The sequence below is a fragment of the Sphaeramia orbicularis genome, chromosome 13, assembly GCF_902148855.1.
Source record: "Sphaeramia orbicularis chromosome 13, fSphaOr1.1, whole genome shotgun sequence".
NCBI classification, from domain to species: domain Eukaryota; kingdom Metazoa; phylum Chordata; class Actinopteri; order Kurtiformes; family Apogonidae; genus Sphaeramia; species Sphaeramia orbicularis.
In genome coordinates this window covers 42,745,678-42,753,761 of record NC_043969.1, presented here as the reverse complement: position 1 = coordinate 42,753,761, position 8,084 = coordinate 42,745,678, and positions in this window count along the sequence as shown.

Sequence of the window (8,084 nt, the reverse complement as noted above, 5' to 3'; positions counted from 1 at the left end):
CATGTTTTCCGTTTTTACTCCAACCACTGCTGCTGATAAACAGTTATAGCGTACTGGGAGAAATATGCGTCGGAAGTCTTGACCTTATATGTGCAAATGTTGTGACGTAACTAGTTATAAAATGTAACAAATTACTAAGAAATTAAAGCGGGTTGTAGAAATCCACTCAATTTTTGCCAGAATGAATATAAAGATAGCTTTACAGCACCTGGAGGGTTCAAATTCAAACTGTATGAACTATTCGGGTCCAAATACACAAATAAATGAACTAAAGACTAATAAAAGTGGGTTTAGCAAAATATGACCTCTTTAAAGCACAGGTGTCAAACATTCGGGTCATGGGACAAAACGGGCTTGCCAAAATGGTCCGATCCGGCCCATGGGATGCATTTGTAAATGCAAAAATGTTCGCTTAACCCATAAAGACCCGTAAATCCACCAGTGACCACAAGCATCTACTGATGTAAAATGTTTAATAAGGTTAGATCCACAATGACTGTGGATGTAAATGCTTGATTTATGATCACTTAATGACAGATTTTAATGAAAAAGTCACTTTTCTGCAGATTTCTCTGTTTTTGACATAATAAACCTCAATTTTAATCTGAGCTTTTATGAATATTTTCATGGTCAGTAAATTAAATACAGGAAAATATCTTATTTCTACTGATAAAATGCAAAATACAGAGAATAATATTGTAAAAAAAAAACTAGTGATAAATCACTTAAGAAAGGATAGATGTAAAGAAAATTTCATTTGTGAACTGACACAAAAATAGCACTGTGTCTTTATGGGTTAAAGGGCTTATATGTAGTATTTGTACTTCCAAACGTTAAAAAAAATGTTACCGTTAGTGTTTAGAATAAAGAGTTGTGAAGTTCTACTAAAGATGCCAGTGTATTGGATTGTAGATATGAATTTATTTCCAGTGATGGGCCGAGGGCTTTATGTGACCACTAGAGGGAGTAGTGAGTCAGCCTCCCATGGTGAGGAAAACTAACACCACAGGGCCTTCGACCAAAGCATCAGATTGTGACCAGATAGGATGAGAACCATTAAGAAACAGCTTTTAGAGCCAAAGAAAAGAAGTGATTTTAAACAAATAGAAGTCGTTGTTCTCTCCACTGGACACAGCTCTAATTGAAAAGAATGGAGGTCAATACTGAAATAGCAGCATTTCTTCTCCAGTTCTCGACAGTTATTATGGGATGTCAGTATCTTTGCTAAGGTGCTGTTTGTTGATCCATGGTTCAGACTAAACTGTGACAGTTCTGACCTTTTTTGTTGGATTCCAAACAGATCTTTAGTTCAGCTACTCACAACACAAACTGAACAGAAAACAGGTGATTTGTGGTTTGCTAAGCTAACAGAGCTAAGCTAACGGAGCAAAGTTAACAGAGCTAAGCTAACAGAGCTATATCTGCAAACAAAGCACGTGCAAATTATAAAACTATTATTTTGAGCAAGTTTTACTTTGAAGAAGAAAACTTGACAAAACCCTAATACAGATGTGTTTGATGGTCGTAAGTGTGTTCATGTACCAGACTGCCCCCTGCTGTTAAAGCTTTGGAATATTAATACTACATCGAACTTCATTAATACTAGATGCTACTTGCTATCAACACAAAGCAAAAGGTTCTGAGTTAGTGCAGAACTCTGTTAAAGGGCATCCACTCCTTCTGTCTACACAAGTCTCATTCTTTCGTAACAAAAACACAACGATTCTTATTTTTATTTATGTGTGATTGAACACTAATATAATCCTATTAATGAAGACTATATTCCATTTGTGCCATTAGATCCACCTCCATGCACATCTTACAGTCTAGACCTTTAACAGATGAAATAACCCTGTCCTTTTTCCTACATTTTAATTTTTACACTATTTATAGAGATTTTCAGTGCTGCCCTGGTCATGTTTTTTTTTTTTTTTTTCAGCTTAATGAGGTAATAACTTGTAAAATGATTGTGCTGAGTGCATCTGTTAAGTGTTCCCTGGCATTATAATTTCTTCTGCAATATCTGCGTATAACTCCCATGTTATGTTTTTGCAAGTTATTACTCTTTTTTTAAACACTGGCTGGAGATGCTCCGGACTAGAAGTGTTTACCTTTTAGCTATTTAACCAAAAGTATAATGTTTAACCTAATTTGCATCTTATAACTGTAATCCTTCATAACACTGCTTTAAAATTTCTTAGAAAATATCTGCTTCGGACATAAAATGTGCTAAATCTTACATACTTTAATAAGATGAATAAGAAAACAAATGACAAAAATGTTAATTAGCTCATGTTTTCAATATGACGGTATGTTATGTTGGTTTATGTACAATTATACAATGGATTTATAAATGTTCCACTAGATAAAACCTGTAAAGTGAATGTATTGTAATGTGCAGACAGTGTTTTGAGGTAGCTCTGGTGTCTCTGAGACAAATTCTCCTTTTGAATAAAACCCATTCTTTCATTTATTCTCAGAATTTCACATTTTGGCCCAAGACTGTTTTAGAAATTACAATCAACTAGCACTTTGGACTTAATTTTTCTTTATTAGTGACTCAAACTTCGTAAAATTTAACTACTTTTTGTCTGGAAGCATTTTACTTGTAGACCAGTGTAATCCAGGAAACAAAAAAAAAGCATTGTCAACAATCTGTAATTTTTGCATTGTGTGTGGATGTGTGAACTTTTAATGGGGTCATACACATTGCTAGACCCACTTTTATTAGTCTTTGGTTCATTTATTTGTGTATTTGGACCCTAATAGTTCATACAGTTTGAATTTGAACCCTCCAGGGGCTCCAAAGCTATCTTTATATTCATTTTGGCAAAAACTGAGTGGATTTCTACAACCTGTTTTAATTCCTGCTTAATTTGTTACATTTTATAACTAGTTACATCACAAAATTTGCACACATAAGGTCAAGACTTCCGACGAGCATTTCTCAGAGTACAACATAATTGTTTGTCAGCAGCAGTGGTTGTAGAAAAAACTGAAAATATGTCCAAACTTTGAGCTGATTACCTAAAATGTTCAGTTGTTGGTTGTATTAACAAATTAATGAAGTGGCTGAACGGGACAGAAACAACATTCAACAACCTGGAGGGGGTGGGGCGTGAAGTGGTTCATGTGCATTTAAAGGGCCAGCGCTCCAAACCACCTTTCTGGTGTCATTACTCAGAAATATTGTTGAAGATGGACCTGTGAAGTTGAATTAATGAAGAATTCAGACCCAAACAGAGCATTTACAGTTTATGTAGACCACAGGGACATGTTTGAAAATGCAGAATTACATTTAAAAAAGCTAAATATCACTCCTTTAAGTACACAAAAACCAACCAAACACAAACCAAACAAGCCAGAGAGAAAGAAAATGGCTGCCCTGGCACTAAGGCTGCACGATTTTGGCAAAAAAAAAAATCCCGATTTTTTCCTCTAAAAACTCGATTTTCGATTTTGATTTCAGTTTTTGGGTAAAACTACAAAAGACAACAGAAGTCAGCATGTCGTTTTTGTGAGCAGCCAACAATACAAGGCACTGCTCCCTACCTCAAATCTGTGATGGTATCATGTGATGAACCCACAGAAGTTTTTTTCTTAATTAAATCTTTATTGAATGAATGAAGTTGAGTATACAAACAATGTATACAACAAGAAAATAACAGAAGTTTGCCAGGGGGACTACACTATAATACCATGTCCAAATCAGAGCAAATACTTATGTTTTTTATAGCCTTTTTGTTTCCAGATTTATCTAACAGCTTTAAATAAAGTTCAACATCTTTCAAAAAAATAAATAATGTTTGGTTTTGTGTTACAGAACTTACATTTGTGAATGAAAAATTTAGCAAGTAAGAGGACTAAATTAATTCTTATTATATATATATATATATATATATGTATATATATATATATATATATATATATATATATATTTATTTATTTATTTATTTATTTTTATTTTTTTTCTCTGGGTATCTGGGCCCACAGAAGAGATACAAATGAAAGTCAGTGACAGGCATCAGTCGTGCGTGCGTGCGTGGACCGCGTTAATATGAGTGATCCACATGCGGTTCTATTTAAACTGGGGGATCTGTGCGTGGAACAGACCGACCCAGGACACGCTGGAGGGATTCTGTCCCTGGAGCTGGTGGATGTGTGTGGGCACAGGGCTGTCTGGGCTCCTCTGCTGAGGCTGATGACCCCGAGACCCGGACCCGGTCCCGGTTCGGAAGAAGACAGTATGGTACGGATCCGGGACAACGTAAGAAGAGTGATCCGCATGCAGTTATATTTCAATTGCGGGATCCGTGCGTGAAGCCACGGCTTACATTGCCATAAGTACTGCGGGCTCATTAACACATTTAAAGTCCGGTCATTACACGGACTTCTGTGACAGACTGCTGTCACTGATAGGAGGAGGAGCCTACGGTAGCCCGCAAGCGCGCGGCCCGCAGGCACGAGAGAGATGAAATCGATTTTACGATTTCCCTATTTTAAAAATCGTCCTAATTAAAAAATCCGATTTCGATTTAAAATCGATTAATCGTGCAGCCCTACCTGGCACCCATACATACAGGCTTGAAACCACATTTAACCCAGGTGCCGTCCATCACCAATCAAACACTCCCAGATAACCACCACCAGCATGAGAGTAAAGTGACTGCAAAGAGGTCTAAAACTGTCACAATATGTTATGAATACAGACCGTCCTTGTATGGTTTGAACCCGTTTAGCATCGTCACCTCACCTCATGTTTATGACCTTCAGAAGCAAAGTGGGACTTCTCCCTCATTCCACCCATGACATGATTTGGAAAAAGTGCTTCAAAGTCAGAAAGAGGCTGAGAGGAGGATGATTAGTGACTAAATGTCCAGGGGTGGATATGAGATGGAGTTAGTTTAGTTCATCCAAAGGACACAGAATGACAACACAACCATGTAGAACAGTCTGAGGAGATAAACAAGTGAGTTTAGGTCTCTGTACTGTTTTACCACTTACCCCTTTATCGGGCAAGTGACTATTTTTGGTAATTTCCGCATACATTACAAGACAGTGAGGACAGTGAGTCACCACTCTCAGGTCCAATGTGGTCTCCAGGGTCTGTAAGGTCCACCTCTGCATGAACAGTGAGTGGACCTGCTTTGTTAGGTACCATGAAGTAATGGTACTAATGTAAGGAATGATGTTCAAAGGGATCATGTGGATGTGGACAGGGGTCTGGATCAACACTTAAAAGTGATGTTGTAATGTTCTAAAATACATGTTCCTTTCACCTTACATGTGTTTTTCTTGAATTTTTAATATTTACTTGTTGTAATTTTTTTTTTATTTGCCACATATGGACAAGGAACCAAATATGGTAACTTCATTGACCCTGATTTTCTACCTGACAATAAAAAATAGTGAAAAATTTCAAAAAAGTAATAAAGTCTTGTTCGATCCTCCAATGACACACTAAAGTTGAGGCTTGGAGGAATTAGTAAAATGTCTACAGGTTTCACTTTCACGTTAAGGTCCAGTAGTGATGCGCGAGTCGGGATTTTTTTCAACCTTCTTTGGATCACTAACATATGGCACAGAACACACCCCCATATAATCCCTGGACAGACCTGTCCATGACACACTACAGTGGGCCAAAACCAGCCCACCAAAGGTTCTAATTTGTCCCACAGTATGAATTAGGAAAGTGCAAAAATTCTACTAAAGTTATTAAGAGTCAAAGGAGTCATACTTGTTTTAGTTCAGGTTCCACATGTAGGAGCACAAGGTTCATAAACACAAAATGAAGACAAAAACCATGAAAGATCTGATCATTAAACCAAGAGCTTTACTAAGAAGTAACATCAGCCAAAATAACACATCATTTAAGGTCTGATTTTACCCAAAAATACAGCATAAATTAATGTTACCTGACACTAAAGAGGATCCACAGATCTAGGTTTGGTTTCCTGGATTTGTGAATCCATCTACTTCTCTTTTCTTTGTCTTTCAGTGCCTGTAAAACGATAGCTCCGACTGCTTTTCAAACCTGTTCATACAATCAATCACACAACAGCTCTGCCCCATTTTTTATTAAATATTGTTCTTAAGTTTAGACGGTATTGAAGCCAGCGCTGCCACTCATATCCCTCTTTCCGCCACTCAGTGGGCAGAATCGCGGTGACTTCCACTAGCGGTGATATCACGTGCATAAACTCTATGGACTCTATGCACAGCCTCACTACTTCCTGAACTTCAGGTGGGTCCTTTATTTCCTGTCTTTGATTATTGGTCACACTGATTAATCCAGGTGTGCCTGCTACTTCTTGTGACTACTGAATAATTAGGCATACCTGGATTAATCAGTGTGTCCAATAATGAAAGACAGGAAATAAAGGAAGTTCAGGAAGTAGTGAGGCTGTGCATAGAGTCCATTAGGTCAAAAACCGAGAAAACTGCAGAAAAAGTGACTTCTTCAATAAAATCTCTCATTAACTGAACATAAACCCAGCGTTTCCATCCACTGTCACTGATCCAACTCCATGGGTTTTACTGGTGAATCCATGCTGTAGAAGATGATGGTGTTTCCACGGTAACTACAGAGCCTCTGAACGTCCAAATGGGTCATATCTGATGACCATGAAAAGACGAATAACTGTATTTTACACCAATTATTGACATGTATTGATGGGATTAATGGATCAACAGTTTAGATCAGTAGACGCTTTTGGTCAGCAATGGATGTTTGGGTCTTTATGGGTTAAATCACAGAGAAAACCAATTAAAAGCACCTCTCAGGATTCCACGCTACCAATGTCCTGCTGACTGGATGCGTATTGGCATTTCACTAACTAAAAACTAGATAATGCAGTATCTTCTGAGCTGATATTGACATTTTGTGTATTTGTTGGCCTGCTCTGCTTCAGAATGATGAATGAAGACGACGTGGGGACGGTGCACTGTATATTCATGAACCGCCTCTGACCTCAGAAGAATGCCACGCCGTCAAATACACGCCAGGGAAGAAAAAAAAAAAAAAGAAGAAGAGGAAAATCAATAATCATGCTAATGCTACGATATCCACTGTCATCTGCATTTGTGGCCACAGGTGCTGAGCTTTAACTCTCACTATTCATGTTATACGCTCAGATATGGGAGATGAAACATTATGCAAATGAGCCTCTCTTCTCCCTTTAGCGACGCCCTTTGACCCTCGTAGCACCGAGCTGGAAATGGTTCATTATAGTTGTAGAAAGATTAGAAAATGTGAATGACTGTGACTTAAAAATGGAGCAGAAGGCAAAGAATAAGTGACCTGAATTCCACAGAGGATGAAATGTACAATCAGTGTTTAATTCTGCCTTTTAATTACAGCCCAATGAAAACATCTTGACAGGAAGCTGGGATGAGAAATCCACTCTCGCCTTTGTTTTGCTTTTCCTCAAGTTTCTCATTAAGTCTTTAAGTCCCACGCACTGGGCTGAGATTAGCTTTAAACCCTTTATAGGTCACTCATAGAAGTAGTCTGATATTCTAAATTTCAACCTTAGTGTGTGAGTGGAGGACCTAAAAAGACTTTATTACTTAATTTTTTATTGTGATGTAGAAAATCAGGGTCAATGAAGTTACCGCCTTTGGTTCCTTGCCCATATGTGGCAAAAAAAAAAAAATACAAGAAGTAAATATTTTAAAAAATCAAAGAAAAACATATGTAAGGTGAAGGTGATATTTGGTTTCTTGTCCATACACTACCAGTCAAAAGTTCGGACTCACCTTCTCTTTTAAAAGGCATGAGATGGACCGCAGATGGACAACAAGTGCTCAACATCACTAGGAACTCCTTCAAGACTTGTGGAAACTATTTCAGGTGACTACCTCATGAACCTCATCCAGAGAATGCAAAGAATGTGCAAAGCAGTAATAAAAGCAAAATGTGGCTATTTTGAAGAATCTAAAATATAAAACATACTTTGAGTTATGTCACACTTTTTTCCATATGTGTTCATAGTTTCGATACCTTCAGCGAGAATCTACAATGTAAATAAAGAAAAACCAGGTGAGTCCAAACTTTTGACTGGTTGTGTATGTGGCAAAATAAA